The sequence below is a fragment of the Leopardus geoffroyi genome, chromosome C3, assembly GCF_018350155.1.
Source record: "Leopardus geoffroyi isolate Oge1 chromosome C3, O.geoffroyi_Oge1_pat1.0, whole genome shotgun sequence".
NCBI lineage: Eukaryota > Metazoa > Chordata > Mammalia > Carnivora > Felidae > Leopardus > Leopardus geoffroyi.
Genome location: NC_059338.1, coordinates 71625686 through 71653144, shown reverse-complemented (window position 1 = coordinate 71653144; position 27459 = coordinate 71625686). Strand labels below are relative to the sequence as shown.

The window sequence follows — 27459 nt, the reverse complement described above, 5'->3', positions numbered from 1 at the left end:
CAGTCGGTTGAGCATCTGACTTTGGCTCCGGTCATGATCTCCTGGTTTGTGAGTTTGAGCCCCACGTTGGGCTCTGTGCTGACAGCTCAGAGCCTGGGGCCTGCTTCGGATTCTGTGTCTCCCTCTTTCTCTGCCCCTCCCACACTCATGCTCTGTCTGTCTCTGTCTCTCTCTCTCTCTCAGTAATATAATAAATAAATGTTAAAAAATTAAAAAAAAAAAAAAAAGATGTGAGCTTTGGCCCAGGGGTGTGCAGCCTGTAGGGGCAGAATTGCCCTCAGAGTGTATTCAGTGGCACCACAGCTATTGAGCTGCTGGCTCTTGGGCCAGTGAGGTGGGAAACCGAGCGTGGGACTCCCATGCTGAGCCAAGGTCCTCAGATAGGCTGAAGGGTCCCAGGTTCATGGTACCTCTCAGATACCAGTGGAGGAAAGCTTCCCCTACTTAGATCTGTAGTGTTCCTGTTTATAAAGTCAGGCAGTGAGCCTACAGAGATCACCAGGCACACAGAAAGCTCTCACTGAATGAGGGTCAAAGAAAACAGCAAATAGTGCACATCAACCTCAGAATTCAGATAATGAAATTACCAGATAATGCAGGCAAGGGAGTAGTTCTGTATGAAGTGTGTACAGGAATGAGAAAGCAATAAAAGGCTATCAGGTATGAGCAGGCACAGTTTTTAAAAGACAACTTTTAGAAATTAGAAGTATAATTGTTGATAGAATTCACTGGGTAGGTTAAATAGCAGATTAGACACTGCTGAAGAAGGCATTAGTGTAGTGGAAGATACATCCAAGGAAATCCAGAATACCACACACACAAGGGGATGGAAAATATAAAGGAAATGTTAAAGGATTTGTAAAGCAGAATAAGGTCTGGCATGGACCTGACAGGAGCCCCAGGAGGAGAGAGTGAAGGAGAGGACACCCAGTGAGGGCCTGCAGTGACAAGCCTCACGATTAGGCAAATTCCAACTTCATCAGCGGCTGGCTGCCACAGCCCACCTGGTCCCTCTGCTCCAGCCAAGCTCAAGCTCTCATATTGTACAAGGTTAAGGATGGAGGTGAAGGTAGGTCAGGCAGGCAGACGTCATCCAACCCCACCAGGGGAAGATGAGTGTTTGCACTCCCAATTTTAACCAGTCCAGTCTCCCCATAATTGGGCCAACAAAATAATCAACGATAGGAAAAGGACATTGAAATCATTACCAACAGCCTGGAAGTTCCAGCCACCCTCAAGACCCAAAACCATCACCTTCGATAGTTAAGTCATAAAGGGCAACTGCAAACGAGTAGTGCCAATCCACAGCTGAGAGCCTGGAGGGGGCTGGCATGTATGAAGGCTCGCTCCATTCTTCATGAGGACGAGATGCTGCGCTTCACAGGACTGAACTGTTTTGGAACCCCATTTACAGTATTCCTACAAGCTTTTCTTTATTTAATGAAAAACATAAATTCCCAGGTCTGGGAAGCATGATGGAGGAAGCAGCATAAATAAAGAGAAATCCACACCTAAACACAACACAGTGAAAGCACAGACCAGCAAGAAGAGATCTTTATGTCCAAGAGACTCAATCACCCACAAAGCAGCCATGGTCACACCATCGGTCGAGTTCTCAAAGCAACAGAGGCGGCAGTTGGTTGGTGCCTTTGACGTGCTGGGAGGAGACCCCTAGAACTGCATGCCCGGCAAAATTATTGTTCATAAAGAAAGTGAACATGGACATTTACAGACACATAAAATATAAGACAGTTTATCACTGGAGCTTTGACTGAAACAGCCTCTCCAGTTTACCCTGCAAAACGAAGGCAAATGATAGAATAATGGTCTTCGACACGAGGTGGAGCGGTGAGCAAACCAAACGACTGATATGAACTAGGTCCAAGCACCACATGTATCGAAGAGGGACGTCGACTGAAACACTAAACAACAAAGCACGTCTGCTAGAAGGGGGTGTAAATGCTCTGAGATCCTCCTACAGTTGGGAAGGGGTGTAAGACTAATATTTGATAAATATGTGTAATATAGGGGTTCCTGGGGGCTCAGTCAGTTAAGTGTCCAACTCTTGGTTTCGGCTCAGGCCACGATCTCACGGTTCATGAGTTCGAGCCCTGCGTCAGGCTCTGTGCTGACAGTGCAGAGCCTGCTTGGGATTCTCTCCCCCTCTCTCTGACTCTTCCCCATTTGTGCTATCTCTGTTTCTCTCAAAATAAATAAACTTTAAAAATAAATAAATAGAAGCACCTGGGTGGTTCAGTCGCTGGGGTGTCTGACTTCAGCTCAGGTCATGATCTCAGGGTTCGTGAGTTCGAGCCCTGCATGGGATGAGCCCCACTTCTCTCTCCCTGTCTCCACTACAGCACAGCCACCCCTCCAGGGGTGCAGAGGGGCCTACTGGCCCTACTGGGGCCAGCCTCCCCAGACACAGCCCAAGTATCCACCATGCGGGCCTCATGGGCGACCCGGCCATGCTCACACCTGGCCAGCGGGCTGGGCGCCTCATGGGTGGGTGGACACAGGAAGCCTGATGCTCAGGGTCACCACACCACACGGGGCTCCCTGTCCCCCTTCTGGCCTTATACTGTTCCACAGTTCTCGGGGAAGGAAGACAGGTGACAGGGGACTTGGTGTCACAGGCATGCTAGTCAGAGAGGTGCCCATCCTACGAAGGGCCTGTGCTGACTGTGGGGGCCCAGGAACCCAGACGACGCTGACCCAGGCCGCCTGCTTTCCCTCCTTGTCTGTGGCCTGCACGCTCAGTCTCGTGAGCCGCTCCCCCAGCTTCTGTAGGAATCTGGCGAAAGAAGGGCCACACTTCCCAAACTGGCCCCTGGCCCGCCCACCGGCCAGGTAAGGCGTCGGCCCACGCGCCTCCCTCGCTGCCACCCTCCCAGAGTGGAGGGTGAAGCCCCGGGGCCGCAGGGCCACTGCCTGCGCCACCAAAGAGCCCTCCACAGGATGGAGGGAGAGTCATTCCAGACTTGACTTCACAGAAAGGGACAGTGCAGGCATCTGAAACACGACAGGCAAAGGGGCAAACAGAAAAGCCTTTCCACGCTTGAGAAGATGCTCAGCCCCCTTCCACCTTGTGTGTGTATGTGTGTTTATTTTTGAGAGAGAGAGAGAGAGAGTCTGAGCGGGGGAGGTGCAGAGAGAGAGAGACAGAGACAGAGAATCTGAAGCAGGCTCTGCACTGACAGCAGCCAGCCCAATGTGGGGATGAACACATGAACCCCGAAATCGTGACCTGAGCTCAACCGACTGAGCTGCCCAGGCACCCCCCACCCTGTTCCACCTTTTATAAGAAAATCAAACGTGTGGCAACTAAGGCCCCCTTACCCTGCTCCACACTCCTTGAGAGATGCTGGGTACACGCGGCCCTGGGATGGCACAGGGCAGACGACAGCAGTGCACATGGGCTTCAACCCCAGTCCTCCTTCCAGGAACTCACGTTCAAATGTGCCTGGATGTGGGTACGAGTGGACGTGCTGCCGGAGCGGTGTGAAGAGACACTGCGACAGAGCAGCTTGGAAAGTGGGCATCTGTCCCCAGGCAGTTAAGGAGTGTGGGCTCCGTGTCCAGGGGCTGCTCTGGGACGACTGCCAGGACAGCACAGGTGAAAATGCCAAGGTGCCTGAGGGCAGAGGGAGGACAGAAGGCACTAGGGGGAGAACAGAGGGAGGGGGGGCAGACCAGAAGCCTCCAGCAGCTGCCTCTGGGGATCCGAAGGTCAGGAGCGCATGCAGCCTTATTCAGATGAATGTCCTGTGGTCTAACCACTTGGCATTCCTTTACACACATCCCACTATGAGAAACTCCCCTCTGCCTGTGAGGACACTCGTCACAGTGAGAAAGCTTCCAGAACCACAGCCATGGCAACGAAGAACAAAGGGAACACTTCGGTACAGAAACAGGAAGGGTGAGAAGGGCAAACCAGGAGCAAGTATGCTGACAAGTTAGATAGTCCAGGAGAGAGGGACTAGCTGAACAGATGCGAACCACCAAAACTGATGCGGGAAGAAATGGAAAATCCAAAAGGCCTATAACAAGTAAGGAGGATGAATCGGCAATTTAAAAACTTCCCGCAAAGAAAAGCCCAGGCCCAGATGACTTCACTGGCGAATTCTACAAAACACGTTAAAGAAGCAGGAACACCAGGACCCCTGGGGGCTCAGTCGGGTAGGCGTCTGACTTCGGCTCAGGTCATGATCTCGCAGTTCGTGGGTTCAAGCCCCACATCGGGCTCTGTGCTGACAGCTCAGAGCCTGGAGCCTGCTTCCTATTCTGTGTCTTCCCCTCTCTCTGCCCCTCTCCTACTTGTATGCATTCTCTCTCTCTCTCTCTCTCTCTCTCTCAAAAATAAACATTTAAAAAAAATTTTTAAGAATGAACACTAATGCTTCACAAATTTTCACAAAACAGAAAAGGAGAGAACACTTCCCAACTCAGAGACCAGCATTACCCTGATACTAAAACCAAAGACATCACAAGAAAACCGTGGGCCAGTATCCACTGTAAATAAGAAGTAAAAATTCTCCAAACAACACTAGTAAACCAAATCCAACAATATATAAGAAAGGCTACACCACGACCAAATAGGACTCGTCCCAAGGACGCGAGAATGGCTTAGCCCCTGACAGGCAGTGAACGGAACGCACCCTACCAACGGGAAAAAGAAATACACGGCACCTCAGGAGACGCACAAAAAACATCTGCCAAAATCCAGCCCCCTTCCACGAAATCCTAAATCTGGGCAAACTAGGAACAGAAAGGGACGTCCTCCACTCGGTAAACGTCATCTGAGAGAGCCGGCGCTGGCAGTGGCCTCCGGAACGGGACTCGGCTGCCTGGGTGGACACCGAGCAGGAGGCCCAGCCAGAGCGCTCAGATGAGAGAAAGGAATAAAGGCACCAGACTGGAAAGGAAGAAGTAACCGTTTGCAGGTGACGTGCTTCTAAGTCCCGAGGAACCCACTAGAACTGCGCTAGCGCTAACGAGGGAGAGAAGCAGCGCTGCCAGCCGCTGGGCCCATGAGGCGGGCAGGGGGGCAGCACGGCTGGCCTGACTGCCCTGGAGAGGCCGTGCCCCCAGGGCTGCACCGCGCCACCCTGGCTGGTAAGAGGGCTCCCCGGGCCCGGAGTGTCCACACGCACGCACTTTACGCCGAACACCCGCTTTCCTTCCGGGCGTCCGGAAGTTTGGTGCGTGCCAGGCGGAGGGCGCCTATGTGCCCAGCCCTGCGAACGCTCCGGGGGCCGAGCGTCTAGCGAGCGTCCTGGTGGACGGTGTCCCACGCGTGTCGTTGCAGATCACGTCCTGTGCGACTCCGCAAGCTGGCACATCTCTTCCCTTTGCTGAGCTTGCTTTGTATCATTTCGCTGCATGAAGTCACGGCTGTGACTCTGTGCTGAGTCCTGGGCTCCTACAGAATCACCACAGTGAGAAGTGCTCCTGGGGACCCTTGACAGGGTGGCTGTAAACGCGGGATTCCCTAGCGCTCAGACTCACCGACTCGTGTGGAGAGCATTATTTTGCAAAGGAAGGATGAAGGGGTGAGGCGGGACATACCTCTGGTGCCCGGGTGGCCGTGAAATCGTCCGTGGCGTGAAACACTGGCTGAGCTGCTGTCTGTAGTGAGGGTACAAGTTACCTGTGGGACCCGGAAATGACAGATCCAGTCCCAGGAGAGCGGGCTTGGGTCCCCTGGCTACCGGGAGGGGGACAGTGCCACGCAGGTGATGCTTGGGCTCCTCTTCTCCAGGTGGGTGGGAGGAAGCGTCCTGAATTCCCAAGAGTGGGCTTCGGATGGGCCGAAAATGTTCAAAGTGTGCATTGCCCTTCTCTCCGAGTGGGAGAAGCAATGTTAGATCAGGTCCCTGGCCTGGAACAAAGTTTTAGATAAGACTGCTGCTGCGTCCCGCCCCCCCCCCTCCACCTCCTATTCCAGCTGGGATCTTCCCAGAAGCTGTGAGGTTAGCCCTGGAAAGACCGTAACTGTTAGGGGTGTGAGTAAATTTTCAGTAAGAAAAAAATGGAATTTTGGGACATCTGGGTGGCTCATTCAGTTAAGTGCCGACTTCAGCTCACGTCATGATCGTGCCATTCCCGAGTTCGAGCCCCGCGTTGGGCTCTGTGCTGACGGCTCAGAGCCTGGAGCCTGCTTCGGATTCTGTGTCTCCCTCTCTCTCTGCCCCTCCCCTGCTCATGCTCTCTCTCTCTCTCAAAAATAAACAAACATTAAAAAAAAAAAGAAAAAAAATGGAATTTTTGTAATGACTTTATTTTGTGGCTACTGCATCCACCTGTGTAGTAAAATATTGATACAAAACGTTAAATGCTGGTAACTTCATAAATGCTAAAGGGATCGTCCCACTCAGAAAAAGTGCCAAGAAAAAGCATTAGTGGAACCCCACGGCCTTGTGTCGTGCAGCCAGTGGGAGGGTCAGAATTTAAGCTGAGTATTGGAAACTCGAGTCTCCCTAAATGATGGCTTTTTACCATCGTTTCCCCTACTGGAGCCTCTGGGGACACAGGTGCTCCCTGCAAACGGAGACACACTTGAGTCTGACAAGCTGGTGGGGCGGCTGATGAGCCCTTGGCGGTGACTCTCTGGCCTGAGGCGTGTCTCTGTGAGCAGGCGGGTTCTGACCTCTGGACAGACGCTAATGAGGGCCGGGGAAAGCCTTGTGCTTGGACTCACAGGGTCTCTGCTGTGCCGCCGCGGAAGGAAAGCCGCCCATCCGCTTGGGATCCTAATTCAAAGGTCTTGTCCGGATTGGCCCCCAAGCAGAGACCAGACACTAGTGGCTGTGGGAGTTTCAGCCTCAGCAGAACAGGGCTGACAGAAGGCCCCAGGCAGGCCTCAGACCCGGGGACGATGCAGATTCAGGCCACCAGCGCGTGGGGTGCTAAACTGCACAAACGTCAGGGCTGCGGCTGGACAAGCCCACAGGAGAAGGCCTGTGTTCTGGAGGGGCCAACAGAGATCAAGTGTGATGGGCTGTGTGCTCCAGACACAGCCTGAGTGCATCCCCACCAGAGTCTTGCACATCTGCCAGAGCAGGTGGGCACGGCCTCCACACGTCTCACCTTTCGACCTTGGACTTTGCAGGTAAGTGCACTGTGCAGAGGGGGAGGGAGCGCTGGCCTCCATCTGAGCTGCCCCTGCTGCACACACGCAGTCGGGCGGGGGACTGTCAGATGCGGCCACTCCCTGGGTCAGCAGAAGAAGAGACCCACGCGCGTTTAGAACTTCTGTGGAAATTGAGCACTCTGTCCTGCCCAAGCCCTGGAAATGTTTTTCTGTGGACATGCTTTTGTCCCCCGTGCACAAAACCCAGACGAAAGGGTCTGGGGGAGACACAAGGGTGACTGAGGAAATGCCAAGTCATGATGACTGAACACGAGCTCCAAATCTGTAACAATGAAAGTGAATGTGGGGTGGGGGCCGTGACCATCTCGGAAACCGAACAGCTACACCTGAGTTATCTGGGCCGGCCTGCGAACCCAGGGCACCAGAAGCTCACAGCTGGTCTCTCCGAGCTCCGTGCCTTTTTCCTTTCACCGCAACCCATCTTAGTGGCGCCAGGTCCCGGGAGGCCTGCTAGTGAGTCACTGAACTAGGGTGGTCTTGGGGACCCCAACAGAGCTGGCAACAAACATCCCAAAAAATGAAATCAAGAAAACAATTCCATTTACAACAGCAGCAAAAATGAAAATACTTACAATACTTCCCGAATCGATCAGATTCAAGGCAATCCCTACCAGAATCCCAGCTGGCTGAACCCTCAAGTTCAGGTGACACTTCAGCGACCCCAAAGAGCCAAAAGAACCTTTAAAGAGAAAAGCAAAGTTGGAGAACTCACACTTACTGACTTCAAAACTTACAAGAATCAAGACATTGTGGCACTGGCATGAGGACACACACACGGATAAACATGCACAGGACTAGGGTCCGGAAGTGACCCAAACACCTACGTGTAGCCACCTGGCCCTCAGCAGGGGCCACGACCCTCAGTGGAGAGAGGAGAGTGTTTCCAGCAAACGGGGTTGAGACAGCTGCACGTGCACGTGCAAAAGAATGGAGCTGGAGCCTTACCTCACACCACATACAGAAGTTAACTCAAAATGTATCAATAACCTCCACGGAAGCATTGCAACTATAAAACTTGTAAGCAACTGGGGATATATCTTCATGGCCCTGGGTTAGGCAAAGCTATTAAGCACCACACCTAAAAGAATAAGCAACAACAAAAAAAGATTAATTGGCCTCATCAAAATTTTAAAAATTTGTGCTTCAAAAGATACTATCAAGGAAGTGAAAAGGCAACCCACAGAATGGGAGAAAGTATTTTCAAATCATATGTTTGAAAAGAGACTTGTACCCAGAATGAAGAATGAGCCCTTACAGATCAACAGTGAAACGATATCCCAGCTGAAAAGTGCACAAAAATGGGGCACCCGAGGGGCTCAGTCGGTTAAGCGTCTGACTTCGGCTCAGGTCATGATCTCGCAGTTCATGGGTTCAAGCCCCATGTCGGGCTCTCTGTTGTCAGCGTGGAGCCTGGAGCCTGTTTCGGATCCTCTGTCCCCCTCTCTGCCCCTCTCCTGCTCCTGCTCTCTCTCAAAAAATAAACTTAAAAAATGCACAAAGAATCTGAAGAGACATTTCTCCAAAAAGACCGACAAATGGCCAATAGGCACAGAAAAGATGCCCAGCATCATTAACCACAGGGGAGGTGCGAATCAAACCCACAGTGAGACACCGCCTCACACCCATCAGGCCAGCACTCTGTGTTCTCTCCAACATGTTCCCGGACTTCCCGCCGCCCCGCCGTCTTTGGATTACAGCTGGCTGGTGCTCAGGAAGGACGCGCAGAGGGGGTGGCAGCGCTTCAGAAACAACGGTGCTGAGAGGCGAGGCTGTGCGGCTGCAAGACTGACACAATGAGGGAGGGGGTGCTGAGCAGAGGCGCCCGGGAGCAGCAGGCCCCGCAAGGGAGGCATGGCGACCAGGCCTGGGGTCCCGCTGGCCACTCAGCTGAGACAGGCACATCCCGACCCTTCCTACTCGGCTCGATCGTGGACGGTCCCCTCGGGCCGGACAGGCTCCACTCCTTCCCTGGACGCTGGCCGTGCAGCATCCTCCCCCGGACCAAGCAGCCGTGCACCAGCGCACAGCCAGGACACCTTCTCCTTTGACGGGTGGGGACGTGCTCCCCTGTACTCAGCGCCCACAGCTGCTCCTGCAGAGAGACGCTGGCCTTGAAGATACAGAGCTCTTTGGCGGTCAGGCTGTCTGTCCACCGTGTCCTGAGGTGCTTGTTCAGGCTGGTGGTCTGAATGCCAACAGGGAAACAGAGTCACGTGTGTTCATGCAGTGGAGGACACCACCATGCAGTGGTCAGCAATCCAGGGACAGAGCCACACAGGTGTCCTGCCAAAGGAAGCCTGGGAACAGGCCCAGAATATTCTTTCTCTGGGGGAGTCCCATGGGCGAGCATGTACGAAAAATGTGATTCAGCTGGATGCCCAGGTTAGTGCTGACCCACGCGTAACTCAATATTTTTTACTGAGAAAAGAAATAAAAACGTAGCACCTTATCTTCAAAGAGCTTCCCGCCAAAGCTTTCCGTTTTCCGGGGGCCAGAAAGTGCCCCTCCTGGGCTCCTGCGATCCCCCGCTCTGTGGCAGCCGTGGCCACCCTCACAGGTGCACCTGAAGCAAGGTGGCCCCATGCCCTCTGCCTGCCTCTCCAGCTCCCCTGAAAGACAGTGGCCAGTCAGGGGGACATCCAAAGAGCACTAGGCCTTCCTGAGAGAACCGGGTGGCCTCAGAGGTCAAGAGGCTGCGAGAGGCAGCAGCCGATGGCACCCAGCCCTGGTGTGGTGGGTCCAGGACGGCTGCCACGGCCACCTGCACCACCTCCTTCGGCCAGGTGCTGAAGAAGTTATTTTGGGAAACTTCTTTGGTTGTACATTCACAGTCCAACGCTTTCCCATAAAACGCGGTAGCCTCCCGGGCAGCTGACCTCAGCGAGAGCACACGTACGGGTGTCCATGCCAAGAGCGCATGGCACGCCCGGTCTCGCCGTGGACGCGAGCCCACCTGCACACCCTCAGCAACCTCCAGCTCTGCCGTCCCCCCACTGACACCTATCCTCTGGAAGCTGTGGCACACGGCTGTGCAGCTGCCTCTCAGCACCTAGGCAGGCCCTGGTGGCGGTCACCATTCAGAAGGAGCCGTGCAGCCACTGGCCGGACACGCAAGCCCACCGTGTGCCAGGCGTATTTAAGGTTGGCACACATTCTCCCCTGCCATCCTTCTAAAACCCGGAAGTCAGTTCTAGCAAAGGCCCACCATTCCATCATCAGAATGCTGAGGTCACTGTGCTTTCAAGTTCAGACTACGAATGACAGTGTGGCAGGACAAAAGCCGTAAGATCTCTAAACAGGCGCAGAAAAGGCACCTGCCAAAATCCCACACGGTCGTGATAAAAAAACAATCACACTCACCAAAGACCACATAGGCAAGAAAATGATATAAAAGGTATCCACGTTGGAAAGGAAGAAGTAAACTCTCTCTGCAGGTGGCATGATGGAAAACCCCAAAACATCTATCAGAACATTATTAGAGCTAGTAAGTGAATTCAACCAAGTTTCAGGGTACAAGGTCAACACAAGAAAGTCGGTTTTGTCTGTTTACACCTATAACAAACAACCCAACTAGAAAATTAGGAACCAGCTCAACTTACAATATCACCAAACAAGAAAATATCTAGGAAAGAATTTAACCAAGGAAGCAAAAGACTTACACACTGAGAGCTACAGACCACTGGTGAAAGAAACCAAAGAAGGTCTAAACAAATGGAAACTCATCCCATGTTCATGGGGTGGAAGGACTTCACTGTGCTAAGAGGGCGGCACTCCCCAAAGCAATCTGCAGATGTGACCCAGTCCTCACCCAAATCCCCAAATCGTTGAAGAAACTGACAACCCAGATACAAGATGCCCAGAAGAGCCAAACTAATCTTGAGAGAAAAAAAGTCGGAGGACCCACACATTCCGACCTTGCAACACACTACAGGGCTTCGGTAGTCGAGGCAGTGTGGTGCTGGCATCAGGACGCACACACACAGATCAATGGAGCAAAACTGAGTCCAGGAATGAACTCACAGAGCTGTTGTTTGCAAATCCCATATCTGGCAAGAGTCTAGTGTCCAAAACATGTAACTATTACATCTCCACAATGACAAATAAGCCGATGAAAAATGGACAAAGAATCTGAACAGACATTTCTCCAAAGAAGATGTAAAAATGGCCAACAAGCTCATGAAAAGATCAACGTCTTCAGCCGTCAGGGAAAGGCAATCGATCGCACACCGAAAGACACCCTTCACCCCCCACAGCCCTTCACATGCACCCTCACACTTGGCCCTGCTCCGCAGATGAAAGAAACAAGGCTCAGGATATTTACGTCATGTCCCCCAAACAGCTGCTGAAGGCGAGAGCCCATACCAAGAGAGACGGAGACTGCTGGGACCCCGAAGGCCACGGCTGCACTAGGGCCCCCGCCCCACCTTCACGGGGTGTGAGTTGGTGCGCCCAGCGCAAACGTGACAGCCATATGTGGATTCTAAATGGTCTAGAAGCCAAAAGAATGTGAATGGGATTTTTAAAACATGCTTAATTTTAAACAATATACCCCAAACAGTGTCATCTCAATGTGTCATCAACATAAAAAACTGATGCATTAGTTCATACTTTGTATCCTAGTGAGTCTTCGAAGTCAGCATGCATTTTACGCCCACAACGCAACTCCATGGGGACCGGCCACATCTCGGGTTCAAAGCCACACGTGGCTGCTGGCAGCCGCCGTCTGATCCTCTGCTTAGTGGCCATGTGACCTTCAGCAAGTCCCTTCTTCTTGTATTGTGAATTGTGTCCTGTGTTACCGCGTGTACTGTGCGTTCCTCACTGAAAGATCGTAACAGGACGGAGCTCATCAAGGACTGGCCAGAAGCAATGCAGCCACGGAACAGGTGCATCAGTGGTGGTTCTCCATTTCCCCCCCAAAACATACCTTTTTATTCCTGTGTAAAAAGCACAGCCTCTCCTCTTTGTGTCTCCCTCACCCAACCCTCCAGGGGCACTATACGTGGTGTGCAGGGCAGGGGTGACGAGGCTCCTGCTCCGCACCCTGCCCACGGGCTGAGCTCTGCCCCAGGTCATTTCAGGTACCCGCTGGGCACACCATAGGCTCCCTGGCCGGGCCAGGGGGTCCCAGCTCACACATACTGCGTGGCAGAGTTGCGTTTAGGGTAGGAGCGGGGTACCCGGTACCCATCTTTGCTGTCACTCCCGGAACAGGAGCAAGTGAGCAGCGCACCTCCCAGAATGACCAGGGCAGACCCCACCCAGCCAATGAAGACAGCAGGACGAAGCTTGTACCTAACATTCATGGGGGGCACCGGTTTATAAAAGTCTGTGACAGGGGTGCCCGGGTGACTCAGTTAATCATCTGACTCTTTTTTTAAAAAAGGGTTTTCTTGGTGTTTACTTATTTTTGAGAGAGAGACAGAGTGTGGGTGGGGGGAGGGGCAGAGAGAGAGGGAGACACAGAAACCGAAGCAGGCTCCAGGCTCCGAGCTGTCAGCACAGAGCCCGACGCGGGGCTCGAATGCGAGATCATGACCTGAGCCAAAGTCAGACGCTTAGTCGACTGAGCCACCCAGGTGCCCCTAAGCACCTGACTCTTGATTTCAGCTCAGGTCATGATCTCATGGTCCTGAGATCGAGCCTGTGTTAGCCTTGGCGCCTGCATAAGCTTCTCTCTCTTCCTCTCCCTCTGCCCCTCCCCTGCTCTTTCTCTCTCTCAAAAAAAAAAAAAAAAAGTCTGTGACAATCTGGTGGCCACGCCAGAACAAGCTGTCCTGTTGGAGGCAGCAGGGCCTTTCACGATGAAAATAATGCCTCCCGTCATGGCTATCCGGGCCTTCTTCACTTGGTCCTCTCCCCTGCAGCTTGCACACCTCGTGCCCATCGTGTCCGAGTGTGGCCAGGAAGCCCAGCCCCCGGGACGCCGCCATCAGGTGGCCTGTGTGGCCGATCTTGCAGCTCAACACGCCGGTGCCCTGCGTGACGCAGTCCATCCACAGCCCCTTGTACCTCGCCTGGCCGGTGATGCTGTTGTCGCCCTCCTGCGAGCTCACGTGCCACTGCGGAATGGCGGTGCACGCCACCAGGCCGACCCAACCCAGCAGAGCCACAAAACCTTCATTTCAAGAGCGGCGCCTCCACTAGAACATTCTGTAGTCATCCCTCACGCCTCCCCAAGGCCCTACCGCCGGCAGGTAGGGCTCCCTCCACTGGACGTTAACAGTGCTCCGCACCCACGCAACGGCCTGAGGTGGGCGTGGGCTCTGCCTCTCCTCCGCCCCGCCCCACCCCGCCCCCTCCCAGCGCTCCTCCCTCGCCACGCCCCCACCCCCCCTCCGCCCCTCCCAGCGCTCCTCCCTCACCTCGCCCCCTCCTCCCCTCCGCCCCGCCCCGCCCCAGCCCTCCTCCCTCGCCTCGCCCCCACCTCCCCTCCACCCTGCCCCACCCCGCCCCCTCCCAGCGCTCCTCCCTCGCCCGCCCCGCCCCCTCTCAGTGCTCCTCCCCCGCCCCGCCCCTCCCAGTGCTCCTCCCTCGCCACGCCCCCGCCTCCCCTCGGCCCCGCCCCATCCCGCCACCTCCCCCCCACCCTCCGCCACGTCTCCACCTCCCCTCCACCCTGCCCCACCCCGCCCTCACCCCAGCGCTCCTCCCTCGCCCCGCCCCGCCTCCCCCCACCACCCCTCCTGTACCCCTCCTCCGCCCTCCTCCCACCTGTCTCACTCCTCCCCGCGATCTCTACCACTCTTCCGGCAGGCAGCGGTCAGCTCCTCACTCCCAGAGAAGGCCCTCCGCACCGCGCCTACTCCGCGCTGCCCTCCGCCCCATCAGGTCGAGGCCCTGCTCCAGGGCTCCTCCTCAAGCCCTTGCGGCCCTTTCCTTCCCGATGCTTGGCCTTTGATTTCTCGTTTGCTTTTCATTTTCACCCCTTTCCCTGCCTTGTGTCTACCTGCCGTGGTGCTCTCTCCGTGGGTGCTGTGCGGCACTGCCTGCAGGGCTCCGTCCTCGGGGACCACCTCATGTCCACTGAGGGCCTCCTGCACCCCGGCCCCAGAACACAGGGAACACACCGGCGGGCCACCTGCTGGAGCTCACAGGGAGGGACAGGGGTCCAGAGAGCACATGCCACCCCGCAGTGCCCACCGCCACCCCGCAGCGCCCACCGCACCCGATGGGACACAGCGCCCCTGTCAGTGCGCCTCACGAGCCGAGGCTGTGTGTTTCTGCGGCCTCGGAAAATGGCTTGTGTCTGAGCCCTCGTGGCCGTTGCCAGAAGTGGCCCGACCAACCTCCGGCTTCAGCCGCACGGCACCCCCAGGCTCCACCACCCCAGGCACAAACACCGTTCCTTACCCCCATCCAGGCTCCACCCATTTACTTCACGAAGAAGTCTCTACTAGGCACTAGGTTCATCCCCTGCCTTCTCGTATTCGCAAGAATCACCATCACGCTCCGTGTGACGCTTATAAAGTTGGCCACGAGAATCACGCTTCACGATGCTTACATGGCTTTTTTTCCCGGATGGCTTTTTATCTTCACTGGCTTGGTGGTCTGTGCCGACCGAAAACACAAATTGAGGGTGCCCAGGTGGCTCAGTTGAGCGTCTGACTCTTGATCTCGGCTTAGGTCATGATGCACCAGGGTCATGAGATCAAGCCTCCCATCACGCCTGTTTGGGATTCTTTTTTTCTCCCTCTGCCCCTCTCCCCCACTCGTGCTCTCTCTCTCTCAAAAATAAAAAGTAAAAACAAAACACAAACTGATACATAAATGTATGGATCTGCTGCTCACTCAGCAAGCTGCCGTTTCAAAAACAGGGAAAGATTCAAAATCTTGTAGAAGTCTCCAATCTTTTCAATGGACTTTGTTCTCTTTTTACTAATGTTTGGTAAAGAGCAAATCTATGAGCACAGCCCCAGTCGAAGCACAAAGAAGGAAGCCACAAAAGTGGCTCTGTCCCGACCTCCTGGGGCTTCAGGAGGAGTGACAGCAAAGTGATCCATCAACACTATGCCTGCCAGGAAAGCATCGGTTTAGAAAACACTCCTTCAAAAGTAACTTTTAAAGAAATAACCAGAGTGAGAAAATATATACAGAAACAGACCCCAGACCAGACAGAGAGAGGACCAGGTGCAATGGCCTGCGCAGGTGACAGGGCATCACCTCACTGCCACCCAAACACGCGTGCCAGTGGGGCTGCGTCGGGGGAGACCCGGCACCGGGTCACCCGCCAAACACGAGCCAGGCATACACAGCCAGTCCTCCGCACCCAGAACTACACATCCGGTGGGATGGCAGGAATGAAAAAGACAGAAAATGACAAGTGCTGTCAAGGGTGTAGGGAAAACAGTTCCTTGCACACCGTTGGTAGGAATGAAAACTGGTGGAACCACTTTAGGAAACAGCCGGGCAGCTCCTCTGTGAGGCAAATGCAGAATCACGAGACCCACAACTCCACCTCATGGTGTCCAAATAAACACCTGTACGTGAATGTTCACGGCAGTAACATCCACAAGGGCCCAGAGGACGAACAATCCAGACGCTCCTCAACAGATGAACGGGAAAGTGAAAAGTGGTATATTCTCAGCCACGAAAAGGAACAAAGTACTGATCTACGCTGCACCGTGGGTGAATCGCGAACACACGGCAAGCGAAAGAACGTGGACACGAAAGGACAAGTATCGTACGGTCCACTCTGTAAAATATCCAGAACAGGCAAACTCACAGAAACAGAAAGCTGGTAGAGTGGTTGCCAGGAGCTGGCGGCGGGGGAGAGGAGTGTGGGGTTTCTGTTCCAGGTAACACGGGGTTCTGGAACCAGGCGGAGGCAGTCGTGACACCAGACTGCAGATGTGCTTCCTGCCGCGGAACTGGATGCTTTCAGATGGTTCAAATGATGAATTTTCTGTTATGTAAATTTTATCACAATTAAAATCAGCACAAAATGAAGGTTTCCAGAACTTTCTGCCATTTTCCATGAGAGAACAAGAAGAGTCGGGACAGAACATGAGGCACAGAGAGAAACCCCACGTCCACGCGCAGCAAGCGGCCGAACACCGTGGCCCGTGAGCTACATGTGGGCCACACGCATTTCTGTTTGGCCAGCCAGGCATCTTTGTGCAATTTCAGCAACGTTTAGCATTTGGATCATTTCAGCATTAACAATCCCAGTTCCTGCAACCTGGACAAATCAGCAGCCTGGCTGTGCGGGCCACCACACCCGCATGTCCTCTGAGAGGTGGCCAGGCCGCTCAGGGCGTGGACACGGTTGAAGCAGCAAATGGCAGACCATGAAGGGAACGGCCCGTCTCCTCCCCAGGACAGATGACAGAAAACTAGGAGATGCGACTTGACACTGCTCGGGGAGAACATCACGTTGAACGGCTCCTGAACTCCAAGGCCAGGCGCTGCATTCAAAAACAGAAATGTATTGGGGCGCCCGGGTGGCTCAGTCGACTAAGCGTCCGACTTCGGCTCAGGTCATGATCTTGCGGTTCGTGGGTTCAAGCCCCGCTCTGTCTCCCCCACTCGCACTGTCTCCTTCTGTCTAAAAAATAAACAAACATTTAAAAATGATTTTTAAAAAATGGAAATGTATTTAGAACAACACAAGTCAAACTACCTGATTCTAAAACTTCATTCCAGGGGTGCCTGAGGGGCTCAGTCAGTTAAGTGTCAGACTTCAGCTCAGGTCATGATTTCATGGTTTGTGGGTTCGAGCCCCGCGTCGGGTTCTGTGCTGACAGCTCGGAGCCTGGAGCCTGCTATGGGTTCTGTGTCTCCCCCCTCTCTCTGCCCCTCCCCCACTCATGCCCATCTCTCTCTCTCTCTCTCAAAAATAAATAACATTAAAAAAAAATAAAAAATATAAAACATCATTCCCTTCCCCATGAAGCGATACACAAATCCTGTCACGGAGCCCTGTATTCATTACAGCACCACGCTTTTCAAAAGCAAAACCTACCTCAGTCTTTTCCATCAGGTTTTTTTCTTTGTTCCACTGGACAAAGGGAGCTATTTACACCATCATCCGACACAGGAAAGAGGGAGAAAACAGACAGGAGAGGTAAAGGAAAGCCAGCGACAACAACACCTAGTGCCTTTTAAACCATTTTTGGTTTTAGTCTTGAAAAAGATGTGGCTACATTGTTGCCAAGTTCACAATTAAACTGTGACAACATCATTTATTTAAAACAAAAACCCTACAAAGGGCCAAGGGCAGCCAAGAGAGGGCTGGACCTCAGGCCTCTGTCTCAGCTGTCACGTGAATGTGCAAGGCACTGACACCCAGTCCCCAAGCAGCACTCGTTACCAACTGTTCTATATCCCACTGGATTCTGACTTCTGCTTGAGTCAAAGCAAGGCCTCAGTAAACTCAGGGAGTGCAGGTCTCAACTCCATTGCCAAGGCCACACTGAGGACCCCTTTGACTGCACTCACCTCATTCCCCTCACAATCCCTATAGCCCCCCTCCACAGAGGAAAGGGACTGAGAACAAACCCCACCTGATAATACCATTTTCTTGGCCTGGATTTTCTTTCCAAATGGAGAACGTACTTTCTTTTTTTCAATTTAAAAAAAATTTATTTTTAATGTTTATTTTTGAGAGAGCGAGACAGAGAGTGAAAGAGAGAGAGAAGGAGAGCACTGGTGGGGGAGGGGCAGAGAGAGGGAGACACAGAATCTGAAGCAGGTTCCAGGCTCTGAGCTGTCAGCACAGAGCCCGATGAGGGGCTTAAATTCACAAACCGTGAGATCATGACCTGAGCCAAAGTCGGATGCTCAACCGACTGAGCCACCCAGGCGCCCCTAGAATGTACTTTTTTCCAAGCACTGCTACAAGCCACAGATAACATTCATTTACTGGGAACATTTCCGGATCATGATAAATAGTTAGAACTTCCGTTAAAATACTAAGCAGACCATCACCAATATGGCACCTGGGACGTGAGATCAGGTCCAGGTGGCCCTGACACCCCCAGCCTGTGGCTGCCGGTCCTCAGAACTCACCAAAAGGGTTACACTGGCAAATAACCACACCCACCCCTCCTAGGACTGATTCCAATCCCAACCCACAACACAGAAAAGCAGCACACCTTATGAAATTTGAAGTAAACGAACTTTAGGTGAACACAAAGTACCTAGTTTTAGATTTATCAAAATGACATGCAAACTAAGAAAGGCCCAGGGGTTACCCAAATAAAAAAATGTAACATACTGAAGACTGTGCCTTTAAAAATGAAACAGTAACAGCAAATAAAAGACTCAAACCTGGTGTTCCCCCCATCTTCCCTGATTTGGGGGGTTTGGTTCCTTTTCTTTCTACTTCTTTGAGTTTCTAGCTTCATCTGTTCAGTATTCTCTCCTTCCTTTAATCAAAGAAATCTTTCAACGTGACTCCCAAGGGGAGAAACGCAAAGCCAACGTTGAAACAATGTCTTTGGTGGGAAGAAACTGAAACTGCACGCAGAAGCGATAAGATCAGATCACCTCCTCCGTCTCCTTCTCCAGTCTGACACCAAAGCCCTTGCTCCAGGCCGCCTGTGCGTGTCTGTGCGCACACGCTGCCCCGGTCCCATTCTCGACACTGCGGGGCGGGGGGGGGGGGGGGGGCTCGATCAGACTAAACTATTACCAGAGCCAAGCCAGCTTGTGAACAAAAATCACAACCCGCCCAGCAAAGGCCACCTTTTCTTCCCAAAACTATTCTGTTATCTCATAGGGCAACTTTATCTTTCACCCGGACAGCTTGGAATCGTGACCATCTCCCATGGCCCCGCCTTCATCTGTAACTGTAAGAAAACACACAAGGCTGGGCTGCATCGTGTAAGGCCCCAGGGCAAGCAACAGGTCGGCTCTGAGGGCCAGCTGGGACACACGTGGCACTGACGTCCGATGACCTGTCATGCCCGGAGCCCATGGTGTGTACAGCTGAGTCTACACCTAAAACACAGCAACAGCAACCTCACGTCGGCCCGCAGCCAAGAGAAGAGCAAAGACACCCCACCCACAAGGTCTGTATTGGACCTGACAGTCCACAGATGGCATTCCATCTTGACCCCCGTTACTATATTAATCTCTCCAGGAACAGTTTCAGTTAACAGGTCCTGAGCATTTTCCTGGGGGATTATATGTCTTCATGCTCATGTTTTGCTTAAAATTTTTTAACGTTTATTTTTGGGAGAGAGAGAGAGTGCGCGAGCAAGAGCGAGCGAGTGGGGAGGGGCAGAGAGAGAGGGAGACACAGAATCCCAAGCAGACTCCAGGCTCTGAGCTGTCAGCACAGAGCCCAATGGGGCTCAAACCCACAAAAGCGAGTTGATGACCTGAGCCGAAGTTGGACGCTTAACCAATTCAGCCGCCCAAGGGCCCCTCACGCTTGTAGTTTTAAATATTACAACCAAGTCTTGGGGAGCCTGTGTGGCTCAGTCGGTTAAGCGTCTGACTTCAGCTCAGGTCATGATCTCACAGTCTGTGAGTTCAAGCCTCGCACCGGGCTCTGTGCTGACAGCTCAGAGCCCGGAGTCTGCTTCGGATTCTATCTCCCTCTCTCTTTCTCTGCCCCTCCCCCGCTCATGCTCTGTCTCTCTCACTCTCAAAAATGAATAAATGTTTAAAAAAAAATTTTTTTAAGAAATATTACAACCAAGTCCTGGGAATGCAGGCATACACTCCACTGCGAAGAGCCCGTTTGCCAACTCTAGCGGAGAACTTACCGATTTAGACGCATCAGACTGAAAGAAAAGGGAAAAAAACCCTGTAAACTCAAGGTGTTACAAGATTCCGGGGTGTTCCCAGCAAAGTGACGAAGAGGAGGGCAGGTCTGAAGGCAGGCGGTGAGGAGCCCCCTAAGGTAGGCCGGGAGCTGGGCAGGAAGCCTTTAGCGTAGAGGAATGGGGTGGGGGCGGAGGGGTGAGCGCATCCACAGCATCTCCCCAAGAGACAGGACAGCCCTTGGGGACAAGCGGGATGTCCCCCCCCTCCCCCCCCACCCCGCGAGGGCTGGCCCAGGCGCTTTCCCTGCGTGGCGGGCGTGGCGCGGGGCAAGGGCCGGGCCGGGCCGGAGCAGGAGGCCGGGCGGCAGGGCAGCTCGCAGAACAGAAGGAGCACGTGCGAGAGGGGAGGACGGTCACGGAGGGCGCAGCCGGGGTCACCGAGAGGAACGAGGTCAGCGGCAGGAACAGCTCGCTGAGGTCATGGCCGGGCCTCCTCTGGGCCCCTCTGCGCCCACGGACCGGGTCCCACCGCCCCTGCGGCTCTTCCGGGTTCCCGAACATCCCCCCCCCCCCCCCCCAAAACGACCGGACACACTCCCGGCGCAGCGCAGCCACGACGTTCAGCTCTGCGCGTGCGCAGCTGCCATCCCCCGCCCCCTACCGCCGCCACGTGCCACGCCTCGTGCTGCCGCGGGGGGGGGGGGGGGGGCCCTCTGGGAAGGCGGGCGGGCGCATGCGCGCCTCGGTGGGCGGCACGGGAGAGGCCTGCGGTGGAGCCTCACGCCTTCCACCCCGGGCGCACTCGGCTCCAGACACTCAAGGAGCGCAGACGACGCGGGGCTTTGGCCGATTGAACGCCAAATGGGAAAGTGTTGGAGAAAAGCTCACAGAGGCACTGTCGGTGGCCAGGGCCCACGTGGTGCGGTGGGCGCGTGACAGGAGCGAGGTGTGCTGGGCGCCGGGTCGCCAGCTGGGGCGGGGAGGCAGATGAGCGTGTTCTGCAGGGTTTGGGAGAAGGGGAGCACCCCAAACACACAGCGGGGTCGACTGAGTGTGGGGAGGCCGCCCGGAGAGGCGACGGCAGACGCCTGGCGGACGGGGAGCTGTGGGCACAGGGCACAGCCAGGGCCGGCGGATGATGGGGTGATTCTTGTGGGTGCGCCCACACGCCGGGCGTGCAAGCGGAGGCCGGGTTCCCTCAGGAGCACGGCCTTTGTGCAAATGCTTGCTTTGGGAGGTGGGCCCGGGGAGCACGGGCAAGGGAGCAGCCCCGGAGGCGGCGAGGCCAGGCCCCGGGGTATTGACGAGCTGGTTGGTGCAGGGGGCTTGGGGAGGACGGAGACGACGCCCCCAGGGTTAGCTGGCCCCCACTCACCCTCTGCTGGGGCACGGACTCATGGGCCCAGAGGGGCCCTAGCGAAGGCGCTCACACGTGACTGTGGAAGGAAGGCGCGCAGGGGAACAGCCGGTGCTAAGGCTGCGCGGCCTGGGCGGATGCACCTGTACGTGCCTGCAGGGGAAGGGCTGCGTGGGGTGGCGTGTGTGTCTGTGTAGGAGTATGGGCGCACCAGCGGGTCCGGGAGCATATAACAATATCCTAACGTTAGCATTTGAGAGGTCACTGGGCCTTAGTGGGCAGACGGCGCACCGGGCAGGGAGGCCTGCAGGAAGCTGAGGTCCCGTGGGAGACCGAAGCAAGGTGGCCAGCCCAGGATGGAGGGAGGTGGAAACTAGGAGCTGAGGGCGCTGCGCAGGGTTCCGGTTGCGCGGCTGGCAGACTAGGGCGGTCTTCTGATCCTGAGACCCCCGTCAAGGGAAACCACCTGAAAAAATACAGAGGAGGCTGGGACAGGTTTCTTTTGCGTTACAGTTTGATTGTTTTATAGGTTCTAGTGCCTTTGTTTGAGATGATTAAAGATGCCGTTTTCCTGCCTTCTGAACAAATGGACGTTAAGTAAATAGCTGTTTTCCTGCTTTGGTGAGTAATGGCCAGACAGAAGCCTTCTGTCGTGTAGCTGGCCTCACGCTGCCGGCCGAGTATGTGCCCCCAAAGCTTTGCATAGAGATGGCATCTAATCTACAATTGTGCCTGGATTTGCTCGGGCCCCACGGAGGCTGAACTCATTCTATTCAGAGCGCCACAGGAACAATAACCAAAAAAGGATACCATGAAGGCAACATCTATCATATGCTTCTTAAAAAACCCCATTGTCAGCATCAGTGACAATGGCATTACCGCTCAGTCACTAAGATTAAAAATTAGTCATACGTGGAAAATAGAAACAGGTTTTCAGGGAGAAGGAAGCTTTGGTTCCACTGAATAATGCCCCCTTTTTTGCTTGGTAAATAAATGATGCATATTTTCTGATGATGTATATTTTTGAGGGTAGCTATGTCTAGGTGGTCCCAGGTTTGGGGTAAACGCCTTGTTGTCAGTTGACTGGCTGGGCAGATGTCAAAAATATTTTATAAATTATTTCCCAAACTATCTGACGATGAGGTATTCAGCTGTGACAGCAGAGTAAGCTCCATCTAGAATGTGAATCTTTCTGGCTTAGGTCACAAAATGAATCACAGTTTTTGGAATTAAGGGTTTTTTCCCTACATATCACGAGTTATCAGTGTGGCACAGTCATTATCCAGGGCAACATTTGGCCGGCCCGTGCCCTCTCACCCCTGCAAACCACCCACCCACAGAGCCCTACCCCCCTGCTACTCCTCTGCCTCCCCCCGCCCCGCCCAAGCCCACGGTCAGTGGGGGACCTTGCTCCCTCTACCAGCAACACATAGAAACATTCCACGGGGAGCCCCTGTACCCTCCCAACCCCGCACGTGCCAGGCCCGTGTCCCCCTTTCCTCTGCCTTCTGTGCTATGGTTAGACTGTCGGTACTTGTGTGAAAGGCCGGCCGGCCATATGGCCCACCCCGACCCTATGACCTGGTGTCACGCCAGTCCTGTGCTCCCACTACAGTAGAACTCCCGGACATGTGTTCATTCCCTGTGTCCACTTCCTCTCCTTCAGCTCGCTTTTGATCTCGCTCAGAGCAGCCTTTTGTCCACACCCCTCTTAGAGGTCTCCTGGCAAGGTCTCCACTGGCCTCATCCCTCAACCCGCATGAGACGAGGCGTCCGTCGCTGGCTGACTTTGGGCTCGGTCCCGGCAGCCCCTCTTGCTGACCCTGTGGTGAACCAGCCGGTCCTCTGCCCAGGACTGTTCTCTGGTGACTGCACAGCACAGATGCCCACACGGGGCTTGCCCACAGCCTCACCCCCAGGCTCCAGCTCAGCAGCCTGCCCCCAACCTGTCCTCTGCCCCTCCAGAGCTCCTCCCGGCCCAAGGCGGCTCTTCAGCAGTAGGATCCCCTGCAGAGGGTTATGGCGAGGGCTCAGTGGCGGGAGACCTACAGGTGCTTCCCGCTGCCGGCCTGTGGTCAGACCAGTAAATGCCAACTACCTAAGGCAATGCTCGGGGCCAGCCCCGGGGGTCTCGCTTGCGCTGTTCTGAGGACGAAAGTTGCCCACAGTGGTCAGAACAATGCCCGTGGAGCCAGGCCGCTCTGCCAAGTTTACGAGAACAATAATTTGTCGCTCCCCTTTCCTTGGGCTTCATCCCCCAAAAGTGCCCGTTCCTCAGAGGCCGGCAGGCAAGCCACCTTCCTTGCCCAGAACATGACTTCTCCCTCCCTCCCCGCGTGCACTCCCAGCACCTTTATGTCCAGAAGGGAAAGGGCGGAGACGTGGCCTGTGAAGATTCTAGAGTGTGGTGGGCATTCAGTGCCCACAGAGCCCCCTCTCACCAAGGCACCCCCAAGAAGGGGACTTTCAGTTCTCTCGGTTCCCAAAGGGCTTTTTATACTGTGCCCACTGCAAGCCGGTCCTCAGTGGCTCTTCCCGCTCCCCTCCAACTGCCTCTCAATGTGTCTTCAAATAAGAATAAATACGTGTGTCTGTTCTCTGGGGCCTTTGACAGCCCTGAGCCGGCCCCGTGACTCGGGTGGGATTGATGGCACCGTCTCACCAGGAAGCCAGGTGCATCTTTTACTAAGGGTGGTTTCCAAATGATGAATGGCTCTCTCACAAACACAAAATTGTTGATAGTATTTACAAACAATTCATTTTTCACGTTCTGTTGATTCTTCGCCAGCCTCCCTCAGTGACCCCCCCACCGCTGATGCATCGGTGGCTATTACTGCCATTGATTAAGGCTTCCTGTGGTCCCACGCAGCCTGTTACTTCATTTGTCACAGACAAGCGGCGCGCGCACGGCAGTATATCATGTTCTTTTCGTGCTTTACTGTTATTTGTTTTTCAATTTATGTCGTGTGCTCTCCGAGTACAGGTGCGCACCCACACTCCAGAGTCTCGGCCACGACTGCGAACACATACACGCGTAATTAAACTATCCGGCTCTGCCCAGTCCTGTGCCTCCAAAGCCTGACTCCTCCGCCTCCCATTCTGGAAAAATGCAAATGTAAACAAACAGCGGCAGCCCTGTCACCTAATTGAGACTTGGGGACAGGAAAGAAAGTCACTTAAGTGCCACCACTTGTTTGTCATTCGAGATCGAACCAAAAAAACCCAAACCCAAAATTTTCAGCACCTGCTAGGGGAGAGACAGTCATCGAAGCAGCCCAGTCCAGGCCAGGTGAGGGTTTCCTAGAACAGCTAGCTGATTTCATCGTATTTCTCCACTACATCCCGATCGCATTTGTAGTTCACTTACGGCATTTCCCGTGGCCAGGCCCTCCCAGGAGACGGGCTGGTGTGTGCGGAAGGTGCCAGACCCTGCGAGGGTCCAGCCTTCAACTTCCTGCTGCAGGGCCGCTGCGTTTCCGAACAGCCCGGTCCTCGTTTGGGACTTGCAGAAGCTCGCGAAGGAGCCTGAGTTTCCTCCCGGCCTGCGAGTCCGAACATTCGTGTTCACATCGAGAGTCCACTGGGCTCGTATTTGCCAAGTGTCTGTACCCGGGTGTGAGGCAGACTCCCTCAGCACTTCCTGCCCCCGTCCATGGGAAACCCCCGTGGTGGCCCGCGTCCCCCTCTGCTAATGACCAACACCATTTGCCTGCCTTTTCACACCAAAAGTTTCCACTTCCTCGCTTTCCATTCTTTCATTTACCTTCTAGTCTTTTTTTTTTTAATTATTTATTTTTGAGAGAGAGAGAAAGAGACGGAGAGTGAGCGGGGGAGGGGCAGAGAGAGAGGGAGGCACAGAATCCGAAGCAGGCTCCAGGCTCCCAGCTGTCCGTGCAGAGCCTGACGCAGGGCTCGAACCCACGAGCCATGAGATCATGACCTCAGCCAAAGTCAAGACGCCTAACCCACTGAGCCACCCAGGCGCCCCATCTTTTTTTTTTTTTTTTTTTTTTTTTTTTTAACTTCAAAAGCACAGTAGTACATTCTTGCTGAGAGAAGTCCAATAATACAGACGTGTGTAAGGAGAAGACCGTCATCTCCCTGAGCCCGGGGGCCTGAGGAAGCCAGACTCAGCTGCTGATTCTGCTGGCTCCCCAAAGAGGTGTATTTGGAGCTTCTTCCTTGTCTTTCTTTTTTAAATGCTAATGTGGGGTTTTCCCCCACAGACGTGTTACTCTGCGGTTTGTTTTGGTGAGTCATCAGCCGGACATGGGGTCCTGGAACCCATGGCCTGTGGGCTCTGGGGCGCCCCACCTTCCACCCCCACTCTGTCCCATAGCTTCGGACCAGTGGCTGTGTTCAGTCTCCTCTTTTTGAAATACCCAGGGTGGCGTCTGCTCGCCTGGTTGGACACGGACGGACGCATAACCTTTCCTCACTTTGCCTGCGGTTACCTTTGACTCTTTCGGAATCAGTTTTTAGGAACTGTTTTACTTGGGGCTCTCACTTCCATTTATCACACGTGGATCGGTTTTTTTTTTTTTAATCTCTTCTTTGTCTTTTGACGTTTTCCTGATGTCTTTTGTTATATAGAAATATTAAGTCTTAAATTGTCCCATCTTCGAATCTTTTCCTCTATAGTACCTAGATATTCTGTTTTGATGTAAAATGTTCCTTCAACCCTGAGATTATTAAAATTATCCCCCTTTTCTTCTAACATTGTTGGTACTTTACTTGTTCACACTGAATGTTTAAGCCACCTTTAGGGAGAGGGACATTTTTACAGTAGTGCGTATTTTCATCAAGGTGCATAGTATGTCAAACCACTATTGAAGTCTGGTTCTAAGTTGCTGAATAAAAATTGTATACATCTTGTAGATCATGTAATTTTCTTACTAAATTTGTTCCTAGACATCGTATAGTCTTGTCACATTTGTGACTGAAAATATTCCTGATTTCTGTTTCTAGCTGTGTGTGTTTGTATGTGTGTATGTGTTTTAAGCAATTGGTCCTTATATAGTGTCTTAATCTGCTCAGGCTGCTGTAACAAAATACCACAACCTGGGGGATTTAAACAATAGAAGTTTATTTTCTCACAGTTCTGGAGGAGGCTGGAAGTCTGAGATCAAGGTGCTGGCTGATTCAGTTCCTGGTGAGGGCTCTCTCCCTGGTTTGCACACAACTGCCTTCTCACCGTGTGCCTGCCTTCTGGAGAAAGCGGGCAAACTCTGGTGTCTCTTCTTAATGTTTATTTTTGAGAGAGACAGAGACAGAATGCGAGTGGGTTGGGGCAAAGAGAGGGAGGCACAGAATCTGAAGCAGGCTCCAGGCTCTGATCTGTCAGCACAGAGCCCGACGTGGGGCTCGAACTCACGAGCTGTGAGATCATGACCTGAGCCGAAGTCAGACACTCAACCGACAGAGCCATCCAGGCGCCCCTGGTGTCTCTTCTTATAAGGGCACTTATCCTGCTGTGGGACCCCACCCTCACAACCTCACCTGACCCTAATCACCTCCCCCAAACCCCTCTTCTAAACACTGACACATTGGGGCTCAGGCCTCAACATATGAATGGGGGGGGGGCACAATTCAGTCCATAACATACAGTTAGCTTAAAACTAGATATCTCACCGGGGCACCTGGGTGGCTCAGTCAGTCGAGCAATTGACCCTCATTTCAGCCCAGGTCATGATCTCGAGGTTCATGAGATCGAGTCCACTTGGGATTCTCTTTCTCTCTCTCTGCCCCTCCTGTGCTCACACTCGCTCTCTCAAAATAAATAAACTTAAATTTAAAAAACTAGCCACCTTACCAAATTCTCTAATCAGTTTTAATAGTTCTTTTAGTTGATTTTCTTGGTATTTCAAATTACACAACCATGTTCTCTGAATATAAAGATAATTGTGTCTCCTTTCTCTAAGATTTTGTTTTACTGCATTATTTCCTTAACTGAGAACTCAAAAAACCTCAGATGAATAGGGGTAGTAGCAGGCATTCAAATCTTGTTCCTGATTTAAATGCGATGGTTTCAAGATTTCAATATGTAATGTACTCATTATCTGCATTTGATGCATTGCCTATCAAATTTAGGCAGTCCCTTTCATTCCCGTTTTACTTAGAATTTTTTGTAGAATAGTGGCTGAATTGTTCAGATGTTTAAGGGGCCACATGGAGATTCCTGCACAGCTTTTCTTCCGCTCATCTGTTGGTGAGATCACCCTGGCTGGTGGGTT

General features: G+C 53.4%; 2 long non-coding RNA genes across 7 annotated transcripts; one reads left to right on the top strand and one right to left on the bottom strand.

Annotated features, from left to right (window-relative positions):
* Positions 1-4460: 4460 nt before the first annotated feature.
* On the top strand, positions 4461-6044 carry LOC123585362. The gene is made up of 2 exons (XR_006706116.1): positions 4461-5115; positions 5309-6044. It is a non-coding gene; the product is annotated as an uncharacterized LOC123585362 (long non-coding RNA).
* Positions 5065-17802, bottom strand: LOC123585361. 6 transcript variants are annotated; one of them, XR_006706111.1, is made up of 7 exons: positions 15879-16653; positions 14103-14704; positions 11762-11974; positions 8099-8231; positions 7726-7832; positions 5569-5881; positions 5065-5473 (listed from the first exon to the last, which is right to left on the bottom strand). It is a non-coding gene; the product is annotated as an uncharacterized LOC123585361 (long non-coding RNA). The 6 variants fall into 6 exon arrangements; XR_006706112.1 differs by adding an exon at positions 17118-17802 and having other exon boundaries at positions 5370-5473; positions 7726-8231; positions 15879-16058; XR_006706110.1 differs by having other exon boundaries at positions 5370-5473; positions 7726-8231; positions 15879-16655.
* Positions 17803-27459: the final 9657 nt, after the last annotated feature.